Source organism: Lepisosteus platostomus, chromosome 22, assembly GCF_059453375.1.
Source record: "Lepisosteus platostomus isolate fLepPlt1 chromosome 22, fLepPlt1.hap1, whole genome shotgun sequence".
NCBI classification, from domain to species: domain Eukaryota; kingdom Metazoa; phylum Chordata; class Actinopteri; order Semionotiformes; family Lepisosteidae; genus Lepisosteus; species Lepisosteus platostomus.
In genome coordinates, this window is record NC_142632.1 from 15,210,131 (window position 1) to 15,228,817 (window position 18,687).

Here is an 18,687-nt window from a genome sequence, read left to right on the forward strand (position 1 = left end):
CTACTCCAATCTCTGCAGCAATTTGCTTTTAGCACAGATGCTTCTATGGCAAGGGTTCATTTTAGACTTGCTTACTTAGCTGCAGCTCCAAGAAAATTAAATGCCCATGACCTACTGGTGAATTACAACGAGAACAAGCCATTGCAGGGATCTGATGAATCATGCAGCCCTGAATGCAATCTATTTCTAACCTAGAGCTCAAAATATGAGAAGTTCCACTTCTTGACACAGACTGCAGGCACCTACAAGGGTTCTTGAAAATAACACTTCAGACTGAAAATGCCAAGCAGCAGCGAGTTCATCTTGCACTGCTTACACCACTGAAGGGGAGAGGGTCAGTATAAGAAGGCAACTCTCCAGCCATTATCCTGTGTGTCGCAGTGTGTTCTCCTTCCCCCTACTGTGTTTGTGCTGTTGCCAAGAAACTCACATTAAACAGAACTTCCCACAACCAGTCTATTTAGGAGAAATGAGCTGCAATGGTTTGAAAGGGGGTTAAGGCCCTCAATACTGTATCTCTGCATAATAATGATGCAGCACTGAATATTATAAAGATTAAGGACAAAAGTTTAATTATGTAAAATGCCTTTTTTACCATCATCAGCTATTTTTGTAAATGGTGAGTGTTATCACACATAGACACCGATTACATAGAGGCATAGTTTTTTAAATACAGAGCCAGTGAAACAGAGTGTATTATTTATTATTTTAAAAATGACCGCTGCTCTTACAAGCAGCACCAATTCACAATGCTCAAAATAACTGAAAAGAGCTCTGTTGTGAATCCTCCTTGTATCCCACAATCATTCAAAGAGTTATGTGATTGCTGTCTCAGTGATGTGGAGAGAATGACACAGCAGCTGTTAAACACAGGCTGGTATTACTGTTACTGGAACTGCTTTGTCATGGTTTAAATGTTATCTGATACAAAACAAATGGGGCATTGTTTTGCCTCAACGAATTTCTGATCTCATTCTGTTAAATATCTCTGTATCACCATTGAGTCAGATTCTTTATAGGCATGGAGTTGGTTTTCATTTCTATACTGATAACCTAATGTACAGTAGGTTTGCTCAGAACCTGACGTTTACAAAGCACTATCTGCCTTGTCAGATTCTTAACAACTTCCTACATGTTCAGAACTCAGCTGCTTGGATCTTAACTAAAACTAAAGTGCACAACCGCACACCTTACTTTTTAGCTTCCTTGCATTGATTCCCTGTGGATTTCGAAACACTGCAACAATCTCCTTTCTACAGAACCCCTGTTCAGTATCAATTGAATTGGGGTCCATTAATGAGAGTCAGGCACAGAAATAAATGCAAAAAACTTCCAAATAAATTCCCCGTGTTCATTTGCTCCAGCCTGTCTGGTGTGGTTGAACCCGCACACCTGTCCAACTACAGGAGAGTTGAGCTTAATGCTTCAAACCTGCGAGCAGTCTGAAGTCTGTGACAGTGTTTTTTAGTTAGTAGCCACACATCTTTACATACTCCTTGGAGGAGCAAGTCCTGTTAACTGGAGTTTCCTGTTAGCTTATGTGTTGTTTTTGTGTTCATCTTTGTTGACACTTTGCTGAGAATAATTTGCTACAATAATGAATGTGGGATGCCAGTTGTTTAAACAAAAACAACCTATGAACAAAACACTCCCCACAGTTCAAAATACATGCACCAAGGAAGTATGTTAGTGTAAAACCCAAACCAAGGAATATGCAAAGACGTTTGTATTCAAGCCAAAACTCAATCAATGCTAAAGAGAAGCCTACAGAAACTCAGCATTCCACATAATGCTCTTTAGCCAGTACACACTATATTCCTAGTAGAAAGGTTGCACTGTATTTTACCTCATGGAGAAACTAATTTATTTTAATTATTTCAATTATTTTTTAATATTCAGTTTCCACTTCTCTTGTATTTTTATCATATCCTTCCACAGGAAGTCTTAGGATGCCAATTGTATTTCACAAACTGTATATGGCCACATTTAAAAACATATGTATTGAAGTCCTAACTACTGGGCAAATCTGTGATAATGTAATGTAATTATTACTTATTATTAATTATTATTTTTATACACATAGATGAATACGTATGTTTGCTATATTTGTTTTAATGAAAGTAGTTTTATGTAACTTTTAAGTTTTAGAGCACATTTTCGGTCAAAATGAGGAACTGAAACTTCTATGCTGCATCACAGGGTTTTCTGCAGCAGCGTATTCTGTTTCAAAGTGAAAGCAAAGGTGCTATTACAGTATGTGTTTAAGACCCATAAGATGTGACAAATGTACAGTTCATGAGTGCTTTGAGGAGCAGATTACTTGTCCCAGTACTGACCGGGCTTCACTTCTGAGATCACCTGTAATTGTTCCAGATCTTTAGAAATTGGTGAATTAACCTATAGAACCTGCCAGAGTGGGACTCAACAAGGCTACCCACAGACTGACGATCTCGGCAGAAAACCCACAAAATGTCACTGGTCTTGTTGAGAAGACTTACTGACTGGCATCAGAGTGAGAAGAATGTGCTTCCTGACGGGGCCTGTATATGAATAAATCTACTAAAAAGGCCTAGAACTCTTTCACTGCTGTGTATATTTCAGAGAATGTGAATCTACCAGACCATCGTCAAGAAATCCATCACAAGCTGCTGATAACCTTTCAGGTTAACTCATTTACCCTCAATTGATTTACACTACTAAACACCAAAAGCACGAAAAATGATTTTATTAATCTCCAATAGAAAAGGCACGGGAGACGTTCTGAATCCGTGCATTTAAGGACGACACAAACGATGGAAAATAAATATTGTGAGTTTAAAATTGCATTCGAAGTGCAGTATCGTACTGGAAACATTAAAGGGTCTGAAATGCACACAACAGAGTACATAGGAAAAAAAATCATCAAATAAACTGTATGTACAGTATAAGAACATACTGTAGGTGTTTTCGTGTAAAATGTGTTATATACATTTGTTAAAAAATCAGTACATCGCTGGCAATTTACATAATTCTTTTTTTAACAACCAGAAACGTGTGCGTAAATATTTATGTGCAGTGTATGAAAAACAGGAAAACAGGAGTAAAAAAGAAATACCAAGAATAAGGACGTAATCACAAAACATTTCGGAGTTTAGGACCCAGAGTGAATGCCAGAAAAAAACACAGGCTTGCCAAACCATAGAAGTTGGCAGTTCCGTTCCGATATCACTGCGCGGTGTCTGTTGTTGTTCACATGCTGTATCCTTTCGCGCCGATGTGAGCGGTACTATTTATTTTTCGAGCAGTTTGTTTGCTGCAGAAACTGAAAGTACAAACACACGGGAGCAGAATCGTCTGTGCATCGCGGAAGAGGGGGCAGAAGAGTGACAAGGAGCCCAATAACCCAGCTGAATTCAACACGGGATGAGGCGCTAGCGGTGAATTAAAGCGCACAGGATGGCTTCAGAGAGAAATATCCTAGCTGGTTAAGGGCTCCCTGTACATAAGTTACAGCAGGGTAGTAGAGACGATGCATGTGTGTACTGTAAGTAGCAGCGAACTACAGTATTTCTGCCCGGAGAACTGATCAAAAAATACTGCCGCATTCCGGACAGGATACACAGGTGAGCCGAAACTTTTTAAAGGCAGTGTTGTAGTCTTGCAGGAGAAAAACTGCGCTTATAAAAGTGTCGTTTTATTTAGGCTACTTGCGATGTGCAGCACTGTAAATGCAGTGGTCCTGTATCTGCCTGCCTGCCTGCCGCGATTTCCATTGATACTCGCTCGTCCCTGCAGCTGTGCGCTCAGCGATACACCTGTGTGCCGCTCTTAAGTTTTAACAGGTGTTTATGTAAATCGTTTTGCTCACAAATATGTCAAAAGTTTCCGATGCTTTCATCTTTTTTTTTTCTTGCACTTCTTTGTAGGCAAAACCTTTGCTTTATGTATTCTGTATAGGTAACATGTTTGAATGACAACCTGTATTGCATGTGCAGAATGGACATACAGTATGTGACATGGGGAGGGTCTTGTTTTTGCAATTACCAATACTGTGATATGTGATATATGTGCGGTATACATTCTGAAAGCGATATTGCAGCTATTGCCGATGCTAATAAAGCCATTGTCATAGGATGTATTAGTATTGCAGGAAGGTAGTGACTGCTTAATTAATCTGTGCTGACATTACAGTTCCTCAAAACCTTTAAACTGAAACCATTACATTTATTTCATTACTGGAATAAACGTATCGTTGCGGTATCACTTTGATTTGCAAGAAAGCTACACAGCGCGATGGTTAGTTGATGGTGATACTGTACATCTCAATCGATAAGACCCGTTTACTACCGAGCTACAACACTAATGATATTTAATGTACTGTACTCTTCGCAGAAGCCGGTTCCTTTTTTAAAGAATTAAGGTTGATACTCTTCGACTGCGTTTGATAAAAAAAAACGTGTACAATACAATACCGATTGCATTACATTGGCTGATGCATGTAAGGTTATACAGTAAGTTGCGTGAGCTACTGAGAATCCCACATACTGAAGCAATGAAAACACAAGCAGTATTTCTTACCTGTGCTGAGATTCCTTTTAATAGTAAATCCCAACACAAGTCAGTTGGATTGAAAAGCTAATGGGAATTGGTCTCTTCAGGTCTGGAAACATATACTGTACATGAAAAAACGTCTTTAATTTAAGATGATACAAAATCTGATTTCAGATTTCAGATGCTATTGTTTCCTATAGATATGTAGGGATATTTTTAATTTCTATTAACGTTTTCTTTAGTGATTTCTCTGTTGGCAATTGAATCGTGCAGACATCGAGCGTTCACAGTAAAGGCAGTAGGATTTAATTTCAGATTTGTGGCTTGACTGGAGCTGGTTTAATTAGGTATTATCTTGTTTGACAGAACAGACACAAACATTGTCTCCAAATTCCTGAACGATTTGCTTTGTTTAAAGTCCAGGAGGAAGATAAAGCTAAAGGTCATGTTCATTCCAGATGTGCTGCGTTTCTTTGTTTTATATGTCTTTACCTGAAGCCAGGTATATACAGTTAAAGTTAAAGTTCAATTCTATTGCACCCAGAATCTCCTTGATAAGATGGCTGTTGAGCTGAACTATTGCAAGGTTCAAATACACCAAATCTTCTGCAGCTTCAACACTGAACTGTTCATTTCCGTTCATGGTAGCTAGTCCCCTCTCCGTTGGGTGGATGAGTCAATGACAGCCGTTTAGCTGGGGTCGAATCTGTATAAGAAATTGAGCCCCAGAGTCGTTCACGGGGCGATGTGTTGGACTGATTGCACGCGCCGAGCAACACTCGTTCTGGTCGATACCCTGAGCTCTCCAAAGATCCAGGTGCTGGAAGAGCTGGGCGTGTCATGGCTCTATGAATATGTGTCTGCAGTTCTTCAAGACGGTGCTTCTACCAGAAAGCGATTGAGAAGGTGCTTTTAAAAGCAGATACCGTTTGCTTCGGTGGGACACCAACAAAGTTGCTCCAGATCCCAGCCAGTGGCAACGTGACGGAGTTCTTAGTGTCTGTGGTGGAGGGTAAGCATGCAGGAGCAGAATCCTTGTTTTGTGCCACTGGTGGTTACCGGCAGAGAAAGGAAAATCCTCCGTTCATCGGCAAGCCATCATCACACGCTGCAGTTGTTGCCTGTAGGAGAACGAACATTTCCGGATGGAGATCTACCCTTGGAAGTGCGAAATTTCTGAGGAGCAGTGTTTGCCTATGGCAAAACTGTTCTTTTTTTTATATACCACTTCTTGCTGTTGCAGTGGGAAGGAGTCAGCACTTTGATATAAAACCAACTCATGAATGGAAGGTTCTAAGTTAATCACACTATTGAGAATTCAACAGGCTGTAACAATGAAGACAGAAACCCATATTTATTATCTATACTAAGGTACGTTTCATAGGAAAACCAAACACAAGACACTTGGGTTGAAAAGCCAATGGGAATCAGTCTCTCAGATATGTATAGATGTATTTTTGATTGATATTAAAAATTTTCTTTTATTGAGCAAGGTACTTTCCTGGTCTAATAATACTTTTTGTGTAGGGGAACTGTTGTGTTTTTTTCCTGCCTTTAATGTAGAAAATTCCGACAGTATAACAGGTGTCCTCTTTGAGTAGTTTTTTAATGGGCCTCTATGCTTCTCTGCTGGGCCTGGGTACACTCTCCTATACCTCATTGATGGCTGGATAGACCTGATTTGCTGCTGGCCTGAATTTCATAGAAAACGTCCTACTTCCTACTTTTTGCACCCACTTGGCCTGTCTGACTTCACTTCTGAAGGGTTGTCCTCTCTCTCGGTCAGAATTCTATGGTCAACATTCAAGCCTCTATTGATTTTTGTTTGCACTGTTGAATATTTATGTCGGGTCCCTTCAGCAGGATGCTGGGATTGTGTGTGAAGGGAGGGGGTGACACAAAACAAGTGAACTGGATCGTTCTCAGTGTCCTTCATTCACACCAGACCTCTGTCCTTCCATGGTTAGAAAGCTGTGCATTCCAGGGAAGGCCTGTGGAACACACTTTCGAGAAACTTAAATAGAAATAGACAAATGCACTTTCTTTCACTGCCTCTGATGTCAGACATACCTTGGCTCAATGGCCTGTTTCCCGTCTGAATCGTGATAAAATCTATAATTAAGGTTTTATCTTGAAATCTATGTGGGAGAATTTACTCGGAATTTGACTATTACCCAATACTTCTGAAATCCGTGATGAAATCGGATGGCTTCAGACCACTGAGGCAACATTTAGCTACACGAGGGTTGTATCCCTAAGCACATTCATTGTATTAGACCTGTCAAATTAAAAAGCATTTGTTATTTATTGGAGTTAAATTAGTAAGGAACAAGAAAAGCATCCTTGTACTATAACAAACGTTACATTTCTTTAAAAAGGCATGGTAGTTCGTCCCTTGATTCTTAAGAAACCCCTTTTATCTTTGAATATATTCACTCACTATAACACCTAGGAGGCAGGAAACTACTGATATTCTCCAAAGATAAAGCATTGTTATCTTCCGCTGAACTGTGAAAGACCCTGTTTGCATCACCTCAGTTAATCTGTATGGAAATTAGCAATTGATTGTAAGTGTCTTGGGCTTTGGGGTTTCTTGTTTTCTATGTAAAAGTGGGATTGAACCAGGAATGTACCTAAAGCTGTATGTCTGAAATGTTCGGTGTGCATTTTCATTTCATTATTGCACAAATTCATTGAGACCCCATTTTTAAAAGATGCAGTCACAGGGGGTTGCTTAAATGGGTTGTGACAAAGCAGCAGTTTGAGGAGTGGTTAGGGCTCTAGACCCCTGACTGGAGGGTTGTGGGTTCAAATCTTCGGTAGGATACTGATATTGTGTGCTTGATCTAGGCACTTCAGTCAGATAGCTCTAATACATTTCTTCTCAGATAACATATCTGAAAAATAAAGGACTAAGACCAAAATCTGGATCCATGGTTATTGTGTTTTGTGCTGTTTTATAGAAAAAAGCAAAACTAATCCTATTCATTGCAAAAGAGATGAGAAAATCCTATTTCAATTTGAGGTCCATTTTTTTCTTTAGTCATTGAAAAGTGCAGGTTGATTATTTTTGAAGATCCTAATATTATTTAATATCCCCCCAAACTAAAATAATATAATACCATAAATATTTAAAACAAGTATGAGAAGTGTGTCATAGAAAAAACCTGGCTTTCCTTAGATGTCTCCCATCCCCATACAGACTAGGCACGGATTCGCATTTTTTCCTTTCTTGTGTGCATGATAATGTCAGGTGAGAACCTGGTAACACTGCTGTAAAACGTTTGCTACCATCTATTATAAAAAATGTAGCTGCAATACTTTTTTGGGTAAGGCTTACTGAGCTCTGTGGTCATTAGTGCTGTCATGAATGTTTGCTTGCTGGAGTATGATAAAAAAATTGGAATTCATAATTTATATGTACAGACATTTATCTGCTTTCTATTCTTGTTCCTAATGATCACATACCCAAAATCATTCCAGATAACCCATTTCTTTCATTGTAGTTCAGCACTATTTGTTCAGACAACAATAAAGTTACGAAATAGCAGGAAGGATGTACGGAGGATTATGCAAATGTGTGTTCTTTTTTTTTTCCTCTGGCACAGTAATAAATTAGGTCCAGACAAGCAAATATTTATTAACAATAAATAACAGCACTATACGATAAGTACACTATGACACATGTGTAATCAGTGCTTTCCAGAGTCCTATTTCCAACAGACCAAAAAGAGAAACACTGCATCTTAATACAGCTCAGAACTAAATAGCCCTTTTTAAACAGGTTGGTGCCCACAAGGGAATGAGAATCAATTTCCCTACTCTAACAATGCATCACTAGCACAGGAGAGAACAATTTTAACCCGAGGGTTCCACCATATAGGAAATCGGAATCTCCTAAAATAAAGAAGACAGCAAGCACTTTTACAATAATCCTCAAATTACTGAGCCAGAATCTGGTCTCCAAAACTGATCAGATAATGGCTTTAATGGATTTGGAGGAAAGGTAGATGATGCATGTTGATGTTCCTTCTTCTTTGGTCATCTCCCTCTTGTCTCTATGTGTCTGTCTTCTCTCAATTTGTGCTGTAGTCACTTTCAATAGAAACTGGCTACATTTGCCCTAGAAAAGGCCAGTCACCTTTGAATCTATCTTCTTTATTATTCAGGTCATAGCATTAAGAACATAAGAATGGTTACAAATATGAAGGAGTCATCTGGCACATCTGTCCCGTTTGCTACCTAAACAAAGTAATGTTTTTGAAAGTGGGACAAAGCAGATTGCATATCAAACCAAAAGACAATGGAATCATCTGTATTGCTCAGTGTAATACACTGCTTCTTTGCAGTGTGCTTGGGTATATAATGCATTATGTATTTATTGTAATCTTTGGACTAAAGTGTTAGTAAATGCCTCTGGTAAATAAATGAAAACAATTATATACTGTAAAACATCTCAGGGGCAATAATCAGATATAAATTCATGAAAAACTGTAATTATAAAGGTTTATTTTCTTTGCAATAAAAAAACAGTGCAATAATTCAGTTCATGTCATTATTTTAAAGTGATCTTCATACATCCCTCAGAAGGGGTTGAAAGAATCACTCCCTTAGCTAATAAGGCTAGCAATGTTATAAAGCAAGGCCAGTTTTCAACCAGCATATCCACATTGTTCGGGATGTCCTATGCAGTACGTTGAGTCTCTATGACAGGCAGTTTGCTACCTCAAGCTTATTGTAAATATCAGAGGTTGACTTTACAGCCAAGCCTTGACAAAGTCATAAAGAATGTTTTTATTATTAATTTCCAAGAAGACGAAGGCAGGACAGTCCTAATAAGGACACCTCAGGGGCCAGTTTCTGATGCATCCAGTGTTAAGAAGGGCAATTCTGCACAGGGGAACTTCACAAAAATGATCAGCAAATTATCTCTGTAACATCCATGGCCAAGGGTCTTGCTGTACTGCAGTATAGTGCCTTGCGTTACATGACATCTTCTGGAACAATCTTTGCAATCTCTGTAGCCCTTCCATCTAGTGTGGTTGAGTGTTCTTAATGAATTAAAAGTACAAGAGTTGCTTGGAGTGTTCTCCACTGCTGACGTGTTAACCTCAAAAACAGGACAGGTAACAGGTGCAGAAGCTTAGGAGTCATATGACAGTTCTGTAGTTGAGCAAATACTGGCAACACCCTGGATTTTCAAGAAACTACATAGCCTATGTTTGTTTAAGCATTTGTTGGATACTAGCATAAAGTACATAGGAACTAAGTGACCAATATAAAGGAATGGTGTGGTGGCTCTGTGGCTAAGGATTTGCGCCTGTGGCTGGAAGGCTGCCGGTTTGAATCCCGAGGAATCTTACTCCGTTGGGCCCCTGAGCAAGGCCCTTAACCCCAGCTGCTCCAGGGGCAGCGTGTAAATGGCTGACCCTGCGCTCTGACCCCAAGCTTCTCTCTCCCCGTCTGTGTGTCTCATGGAGAGCAAGCTGGGGTATGTGAAAAGACAAATTCCTAATGCAAGAAATTGTATAGGGACAATAAAGTGGTCTTATTGTGATCTTATCTTAAAAAGCCAATCATTTGCTTGGGACGGGGTTGTAGTTAAAATAATCAGAGCGTTTTACCACAGAACTTCCTAGTTCTAAAAGCATGCTCCAAAGAAGCTTCTCTGAAAGCCTCAGGCAGTGTTCAGGCTCTTTTAAATTCCCTTGACAAAGGGTCAACTACGTACAGAAAACAACTTCTTTCGCCAAGCTGGAAAGACATCCCTAAATTAAACATGTTATTCAGATCTAATTTGTGCAACTGCACCCCAGCACTGTAATGGACTGCTAAGGAGAAGAGGCAGTCCCCTGATCATATACACCTTTTCGTTAGCTGACAGAGAATTTCATACAGATAATGGTGTTGGCACATTTTTGTGAGAGTTAGACCTGAATGACACCTTAGCGGTTCCTCAGTTTGAGGTATGTTTCATGGAGCCGCAGTTTTCTCTGTGAATTTCTAAAGAAGCTATCTGATGTTATCTGATAAGTCCCAAGCATCTAAAGCAATTTGTTCATCTTTTTCCATGGAATCGGAGCACAAATATTTGTCAAGTTTGACAAACAACATAGCCCTCCACACCCACAACATGTATAGATCAACAATGCGAGAACGGTAAGGTGAGTTTGTTGACTATTGATGTGAATATTTTCACGTCAACAGTGAGCTGCTGCAACACCAGCAGGAACTGGCCCTACTGTTGTAGGAAAATCATTAAAGTAGTTTTACGCCAATAAATTACAGATCACTAAACGCTTTTGCATTGAAAAAGACTACACACCAGCACAAAAGCAATTTTTTTTCGGAGATGAAAATAGTCTGAATTTCCAAACATGCGAGGCTCTACCAATACTAGGCTGTTATTAAGCATAATAACTGCAACATTGTATGTTTAATTTTACAGCACATAAACCCTCTAATTAAATAATCAAATCAGTATCAAGCCACTTCCTGACACAGACAAAAAAAACTCAAAGAATGCTGATATTATTACCTCTGTGTTTCAAAACCATTGCTGGGTTTATGATCAGGAGAGGAACTGCTCTGTTATTAATTGAAAAAAGCAGCTGAATTCAAAGGCGGTAATATACAGGAGATGTGCAGGGAAAACTATTTATTTTAGGGATGAAAGAAATTTCACATACAAAACTGTTCGCTCATCCATCTTCTTGCTTTCTAAAGAAAGTAAAACCATCTTTGTTACTTACACAAGAGACTATCTTACGGACACTGTATCAAAAATATTTTACAGGACTGAAATAATCTGTTTAAATGGAAGGTCAGTACCATCTCATGGTGGATGAGGCTTTGTAAGCATGTAAAATTGCATTCAGATATCACTAGAAGCAGGAAAATTATTTTATCCAGCCACTGACATCACTGTAGAAGAGCTATCCAAGAGAAATAGCTACACTGTACATGCTGAAGCACATGCTTGGCTTTGAAGCCAACTGGTGTAGAGGTGTATTTAATGAATTCAGGAAAAAAGTACTTGAATATGAACCACACATATCCCAATCTCCCTTTTAATCCTGAATCAAATTTATAACATAACCTCTTCATACGCCTGCTTCTTAATACTTCACACAGCTCTGCAGTTAAAATCTGAAGCTTTAATCAGGGAATCATCAAAGGGAAATCACTGAATAAACAGTGCCTCCTTTCTAAAATTAAAAGCACTTAATTATATAAATGGAACCACTTAGCCAATAGAGGTAAGATGGGAATATATTGGAATGTTTGTTTAGAGGGGGGCATGACAGTTCTCCCTCCTACCTTAAAGTTTTTAGGTCCTTGGTTCACGTCCTGACTGATGAGGTTTGTATGTTATCTCTGTGTTCATGTACATTTTCTCTTGGTGCTCTGGTGTACTCCTCCCTTCCAAAGACATGTCTTTCTGTGTTATTGTGCGCATTCAGAGGGGCTGGGTATAGTTTGTGCTTTGTGCTTCCTGGATGGCCTCAAGTGTGTTAAAACCCTTACCACGAATAAGCAGCTCTCTGATCATGAATGGCAGAAATGTTTGTCCAGATCTGTGCAGAATTCTAGGCATGAATTTCCCGAAATTGATTTTTAGAATATGGATTCTTCTTTGTGAACCATTATGTTTGAACACGGGTTTTAAGAATGCTGTTTTTTCTTTTTAAACCTCGTCTCTGCCTCTAAGAAATAAGAGCCTAAATTTGATTATACAAGGTTTGTTCCCTTCATACTTGACACATTGAAGTGGTCTCAGTTTTGTGATCTGGGAAAGACAATTTAACATGTCCCTATGTGATGAGCTGAGCTTTCATTAACAGAGTGAATAATTAAAATTTCTAATGCTCTGTTTATGACTGATAAGAAGAAACTGCAATTGTAACCCCAACATCAACTATGCACCAGATACAAAGCCAATTAAAGGAAAAAACTAGGAACATCAACAGTGGCTAAACCTGTTTTTTTGTGCTGTAATTGCTGTTATTGTTTCTTCCTACCAAAATGTAATATTGCATGAGTTTATTTCACAGATTAAGTAGCTCTGCTCAAATGCTGTCAAAAGGTAGCACCATCAATCTGGTTGTAATCTATATTAACAGTAACCATCAGCAGCAGTAAAGAGTTCCAGCACTGCTTCCCTGTGTGTGTCAACAGCTCCCTTTTGTGCTGTTGGAGGAAATTCTGAGCAGCACACAGCCTTTTGCATGTTGCAAACAATATTTGGGCTCTGGTGGATTAACAGCTAGTTCATTCTTGACTAAACTCCAATATTGGCCTCTTTAGCACCCCTTGGGCTTGCGCCAATCACCGAGCACCTCGATTTTAAGGCATAGAATGAGGTCATCTGGCCGATTCCTCAAAGCGACTGCTTGATGTCTTGATGATCTTTTTTTCTTTCCAGTGAGATCTGCTAACATTAATTAGCATAGTATCAATTGACTGATTCATTCCTCAGTGCAACATAATTTCTCAAGTGTTGGGCAAAACTGTGGTCCCCAGCAAATGTTGAAAAATTAATATTTCCCCTGAAAAGGTTTGTCTTGGTTTGATTTTCGAAAGATGGATGATTCTATGGCATTAAATTCATAGCTGATACGGTGTCTGATTAGTTATTTTAAAATCTAATCTGGAAGAAAGCTGTTTCTTTAGTGTTATTTTTTTTAAATTGTGCACTGCTGCATGGTCTAAATTAGAATTACCTTGAATGTTTATCAGTTGTCAATTTCCTTAGACCTAGACAAATGGGGACAGTAAATCTATTCCGTTCTCCACTAGGAGCAGTGTAAAAAAACTATATAGTTAATATCGGTCCCTATGCAATCTACTTCTCTTGTAAAAGGTAGAGGTTTATTACCCTATCACAGATGATAGAAGTGCAGTGTAGTTACCACAATGTCGACATCTTTGTTGAAGAATAGCTTGTATATTTTTAAGAGGCATTTTTCCTTGACTTAATCAGACAGTAGTCAATAAGTCTTGCTTGGAGGACCAAACAGATTTCAGACAATACACCTCTGCAAGGCTCCATTCTATTTTTGTGCATATTAAGCCTGACTCCACCTCAAGTTAAGATCCTCAGGGAATTACTGAAAGCCTTTGTGATGTGTACTGTATTCTGGAAGGGCTAATCAAATGCAGGATTCAGAGAGCCATTTCCCTCACAAATAAGGTACCTAAATGCCTGCAGAAAAGAAAGACTTGGTCTGTGTCATACTCATGTCGTTCTGTGTCAAATCCTTTATTCAAAGTTTGACAATTAACCGTGATGCGCCTTGTTAAGTAAGTGAATTTCCAACAAAGCTAAAAATCAGCATTATCTACAGTATGTAACAAACTCCTGATTTGTTGGATTTAAAAAATAGCCTAATCCTTTCTGTCTCCTAGGCTGTTTTTTATGTCATTGATTCAAGAATGTACCCCTAACCATTAGCCTCTTTAATGGTTGTGGTCTTTGCCATTGAGAATGTTGTCATCTACTGCATGGATTCAGTGCTGGAGTCAGTTCAGGTTAGGATTGTTCGGATGAATCAAACTGCCTTTAGCAGTTGACCATATTTAATTGTGCAGTTGTATGGAGATACATGTGGAGTGCTCTTATCTTTGTTTATGACAGCGCAGGTTCATTTGTCACTCTAACGAAGCACCATAGTCACAAAGCCATTGTAAACAGGAGATCTTAGGGGTGATGCAGCAGGAGTTAGGGACAGGTACAGTGGGGTGATGAGTGGAATTTTCCACAAGGAATCCTCTCCATAGCTTTGCCTGGGAAGCATCAAGGGGCAGACCTATTTGCCATTATGCAGACAAGGGGATTATAGGTAACGTATTAACTGCACTTTGTTCTGTTTCCAAAGTGTCTTGGCATGATCAACTAGAAAATTCCCCTTTTCTTCCATCTTTTTTTTTTAACCAACCATCAGAATGTTGGCCCAGAAACAAACTCAGGACGTGCAGCCCCTAATTTCGTGACATCAGGAGTGACCAAGCATATGTGGGTGAAGAACCATACAAGAGTCCAGAATTCTTTGTGTGTATAGTGTATAGTCCATTCCGCCTTAACACCACAAGCACACAGATCAGAATCCCAATGTTGGTTTTCAGTCTTTCTTCCTAGAAATCCCATGGTGTGCACACCATGTCATTTTATTGCTCTCTTCCTGTGTCATTTTCCAGGTGGCCAGATAATTTACAAAACCTCAGATTAAAGGGAACCACTCTGATGGACAGAGATCATGTTTATTTTGCTGTGCACTTGTGGGCATAATTCAAACTTTAGTGTGAACAAGAAGACAACTGTTGAATCTAAGACATACAAAAACAAATTATATGAATGATTTTGTTTTACGATTTGGGTATGTTCACTCATAATCCTCTTTCCCAGAGACTGCTGGATGTTCTGAAGGCAACCAGATGGCCTCTGGTATAACACTCGAGGGAATATTTGCTCACACTAATTACAGCTGTAACATGGACACAGATTCTCACACTGACCTTTATACCATCATGTTGCAGAACAAGGTGTCTTCGGTTTTGTGGATAATCTGTTTGCTGGTTGGGTTTTAATTTAAATTTAATCCAATTATGAGCTCATGCAGCAGAAACGGCCACTGTAAAGTGTGACCTTTCGATCTGAAAACATCACTGTCTGAATTTAATTAACCAAGAACAAGAGGGGTTTGACAAGAAAAAGAGTGTGCTTTTTAAAAAACAAAGTTTGGTGTTGAACCATGTGCACCGTTTCAACATATTCCAGCTTCACGTGTTGGGCTGTGCCCCTGTTTATAAAGATACACTTTCAGATCTGTGACTTGGTTTTCTCCTTCTGTTCTCCACACACCAGTTTTTCATGTTTAATTAGATTTCCTTGGATGAGCAGTTACAAAGCACAGGTAAAGAAAAAGTATCAGTTTTTTTTTCAGCAGGAAAATGTATTTGGTGGATGTATTGGTGGATGCTGCACATTGGTGGTGGTGGAGGGGAGTCCCCATTACCTGTAAAGCGCTTTGAGTGGAGTGTCCAGAAAAGCGCTATATAAGTGTAAGCAATTATTATTATTATTTGATGTTTTTTTCTTCAACTGTATTTAGTACTTAGGATAAGTCATTTAAGATTTCATCAATTTGCTTGTCATTTAACAATGGCAGTGTGATCAGAAACACAGTGTTTGGTATAGTTGATTGCTTCATGTTGCCTTATCTTTGAAAAAGAATTTGCATTAGTAAAAAATTTGCGATACATCTCAATATATTATTAGGCTCTACTCAGTCATTGGGGTGTGGGGGAGTGGATATAGAGCTCATGGCACTTAAAGAAGAAATAGAAATGATTAAAAGATCAATGTTTGGTACCCTTATCTTTTCAGCAGAGATACTGTATATAGGTTTAATTCTGGAGTTTTGTGATTCAGCCCCACAGACAGTACAACACCTCTGGTTTAAGGCATTTAGTCTTTTCTCTGTGCTGCTGGGATGATGGAGGTATATGCTAAATTTTGGCAACTTTTATGAAATAATCAAAAGTAGTGAAGACTCGTAAGGATTCAGTGGCTATGTATAGCAGCAATGTACTCTATAAATAGAAGGAACAAAGTCCTGGGAATCAGGAAGGTTATTCTGCCTGTTACAGACGGAGCTCATCCGGTGTGTGAGCTCTGGGTTTCTTGCAACCTGAGCTACTGTGTGCAATTTAACCTGTTGCCATGCACTTCACTATGTTATCAGTGTATTTCAGTAAAGAAGCCAAATGTAAAAAGTTTCTTTCTCAGACTGTGAAAAGTGGGCATTCAGCACTGTAGAGTATTACAGTCTTTGACAAAATCAGCAAGGGGGGAAAACTGTCATCTGTGTAAATTAGCAAGATGGTAGCAAGGGTGTACATATTGATCTAATTACCTTTAACTGACCCCATGCTTTCCTGACATACTCTGCAGTGACTGAAACTGACTGATGGTTCCCCACCTATCACGAAAAAGGCCTGTTGCAGAGTGATGGCATGTGATTTGGTGAACGCTGTTCATAATCTACAGTCAACAGTCCTACCCATCAAAACTCAGCTCTGCACCGTCTGCCTCAATGATAAATTCTTGGTTTGCACCGATCCTGCTGAAAGGGGTGATCAATAAACTTCTGTGCCTACTGGTTCTGCAGGTGGGGGGAGACTTTGCAAACTCTATCCCACTCCTGTTGTATTAGTATGTCGAAGGAGTCCGTATAGTGCATTGTCATGGAAGAGCTACAAGCCTGCTTCCCGTGCCCTTGTCCTGGGTAGCTTTGCATGTGAACACTGTCACTGTGTTGAAGTGGTAAGGATAAACCTGTCAGAGGGCTAAATACGGCTACATCTAATCCTTTGTCTGCACTGACCTGTGCCTGCAGGGAGAGAATCCTTGTTAGGGTCACAGCAGTCTTCTAGCTGGAACATGCACTCATCCACAAGAGTGATATTATGTTGCACCAAACGTCTGCATCTCTAAGTATCTCCTTTTAAACTCTTCTCCTGCAGTGTTACACCCTTACATTGTCAATAGCATGCCAGACACAAAATCAGACAAGCATGAAAAGGAAGGGGATGTGGTTTCACTCATTCAGAATCCTGTTTCATCTCAATAGAAGCATCCTGGGTGTTCACTGGATTTGCCTGCAAGCCAGACTATAGCCAACAGAATGCCTGCATGTTAAGCAAACCTAAGAACTTTTTAATGTAAAATTTTTAATTTGGAAGCTCAACCCTTTTTTTTGTCCCCTTTATTGTTACACTGAAATAAGCGCTCATGTTTGATATACTCGTGACGCCTTCTCTGATGCAGAGGATATTCATCCAGTGTTTTGCCAAGGGACACAGTAAAACATCTGAAGTGTAACAGAATTTGAAATTTTCTATAATGCTGATGTTTGTTGAAGGTTTAAATTGAGGAATACGAGAGCTGCGATGTTTGATTTGGTTATTGAAACACTGTTTTTATTTGGCATTGTTCAAGTGCTGTGTACTGTACATATTGCAACTCCTGATCTATTTTGTTGAAGAGGATGGATTAAAACTCTGTCCTTAACTGCTCTGTTCTTGATTTAGAAATGTGTCCATCATTTAGGATCATTAAATCCTTTTTTTTTGCAAACGTCCTACCAGTATTACTTAGGTTTCTCATAGTTGGCATCAAACAACACAACGCTAATACATTGTACTTATTGGAGAGCCTTATGTTGCTGCTCAGTGCATTAAAAAAAGCAACACCACAAGTCACTACAGGATGTAACCGAGAGACTAAAGGGGATTAAGTTCAGAAAAGCTTGTTTATGTTTCAGTACGCAGCCTTATATCAGCCATGGCAGGGTGAAACATGTGAAGACCAGCCTTTCACTCTTAAATCCCTGATTTCAGCTTTACATCTGCTAGCTGTTGAAAGACAATATGCCACTGCGTAAAAACACTCAGAATCCATTATTCTGAATCCATAATAACGGAATTCATTATTCTCTGTATTAAAGGACTAGACCCCATCCTGTTGGCCAACATCCTGTGTGAACCGTATGTTAATGCACAAGTTAGATGGTGGTGTTTTGTAATGGGGAGCTCCGTTAAAAAGACTGCTTTAAAAATATTTTTTTTTTGCTTTCCCTGGAAGCCAGTGGTGGGTAACTGAAGTTGGAGAAACGTGTAAAAACACGTTGATGTACTGGCCCTAAAAGTGCAGGCTGGAGCTTGTTGACCTGAGACAGACTGTACTGGTGCAGGATGGAGGTTAGAAGAGAATGGGACAAGCAGAGCCTTGAAAAGGTCTTGATATACTGACAGGTCCTCAGGGTGCTTTTTATTATTTAATATACTTTTTTTTAATTATGATCCCTATCAAAGACTACATGATACTTTACTTACTGTGAATTTAAGTGTATTTGTTGATGATGTTCTCTACCCTTTCCATTTGAGAGTCCCTTCCCCAGCTACTCTAGAGCTTTTGGCTAGTGACCCAGGCTGGGTCAGTCTTGTTTGTTTTTGTTGTGCCACAGTTCTTTTCAGAGCCTGAGGAAGACTGTTCTTCTCATAACAACAGAAGAATGGTTACACACAAGAGGCCATTTGGCTCATCTAGTATACACTGAATTGATCCAAGCAATCTCATCCAGCTGTTGCTTGAAA

At 39.2% G+C, this 18,687-nt stretch overlaps 1 protein-coding gene across 7 annotated transcripts in view; it reads left to right on the top strand.

The window, feature by feature from the left end:
* Positions 1 to 3,206: 3,206 nt before the first annotated feature.
* Positions 3,207 to 18,687, top strand: part of camkk1a (calcium/calmodulin-dependent protein kinase kinase 1, alpha a) — a 71,367-nt gene continuing 55,886 nt past the window's right edge. For 6 of the 7 annotated variants that reach the window (XM_088615710.1, XM_088615711.1, XM_088615712.1 and 3 more), the window contains exon 1: positions 3,207 to 3,602. The gene's annotated coding sequence lies outside the window, so the exon portion shown is untranslated. The remainder of the gene's footprint in view (positions 3,603 to 18,687) is intronic. The other variant, XM_088615716.1, reaches the window with a different exon arrangement.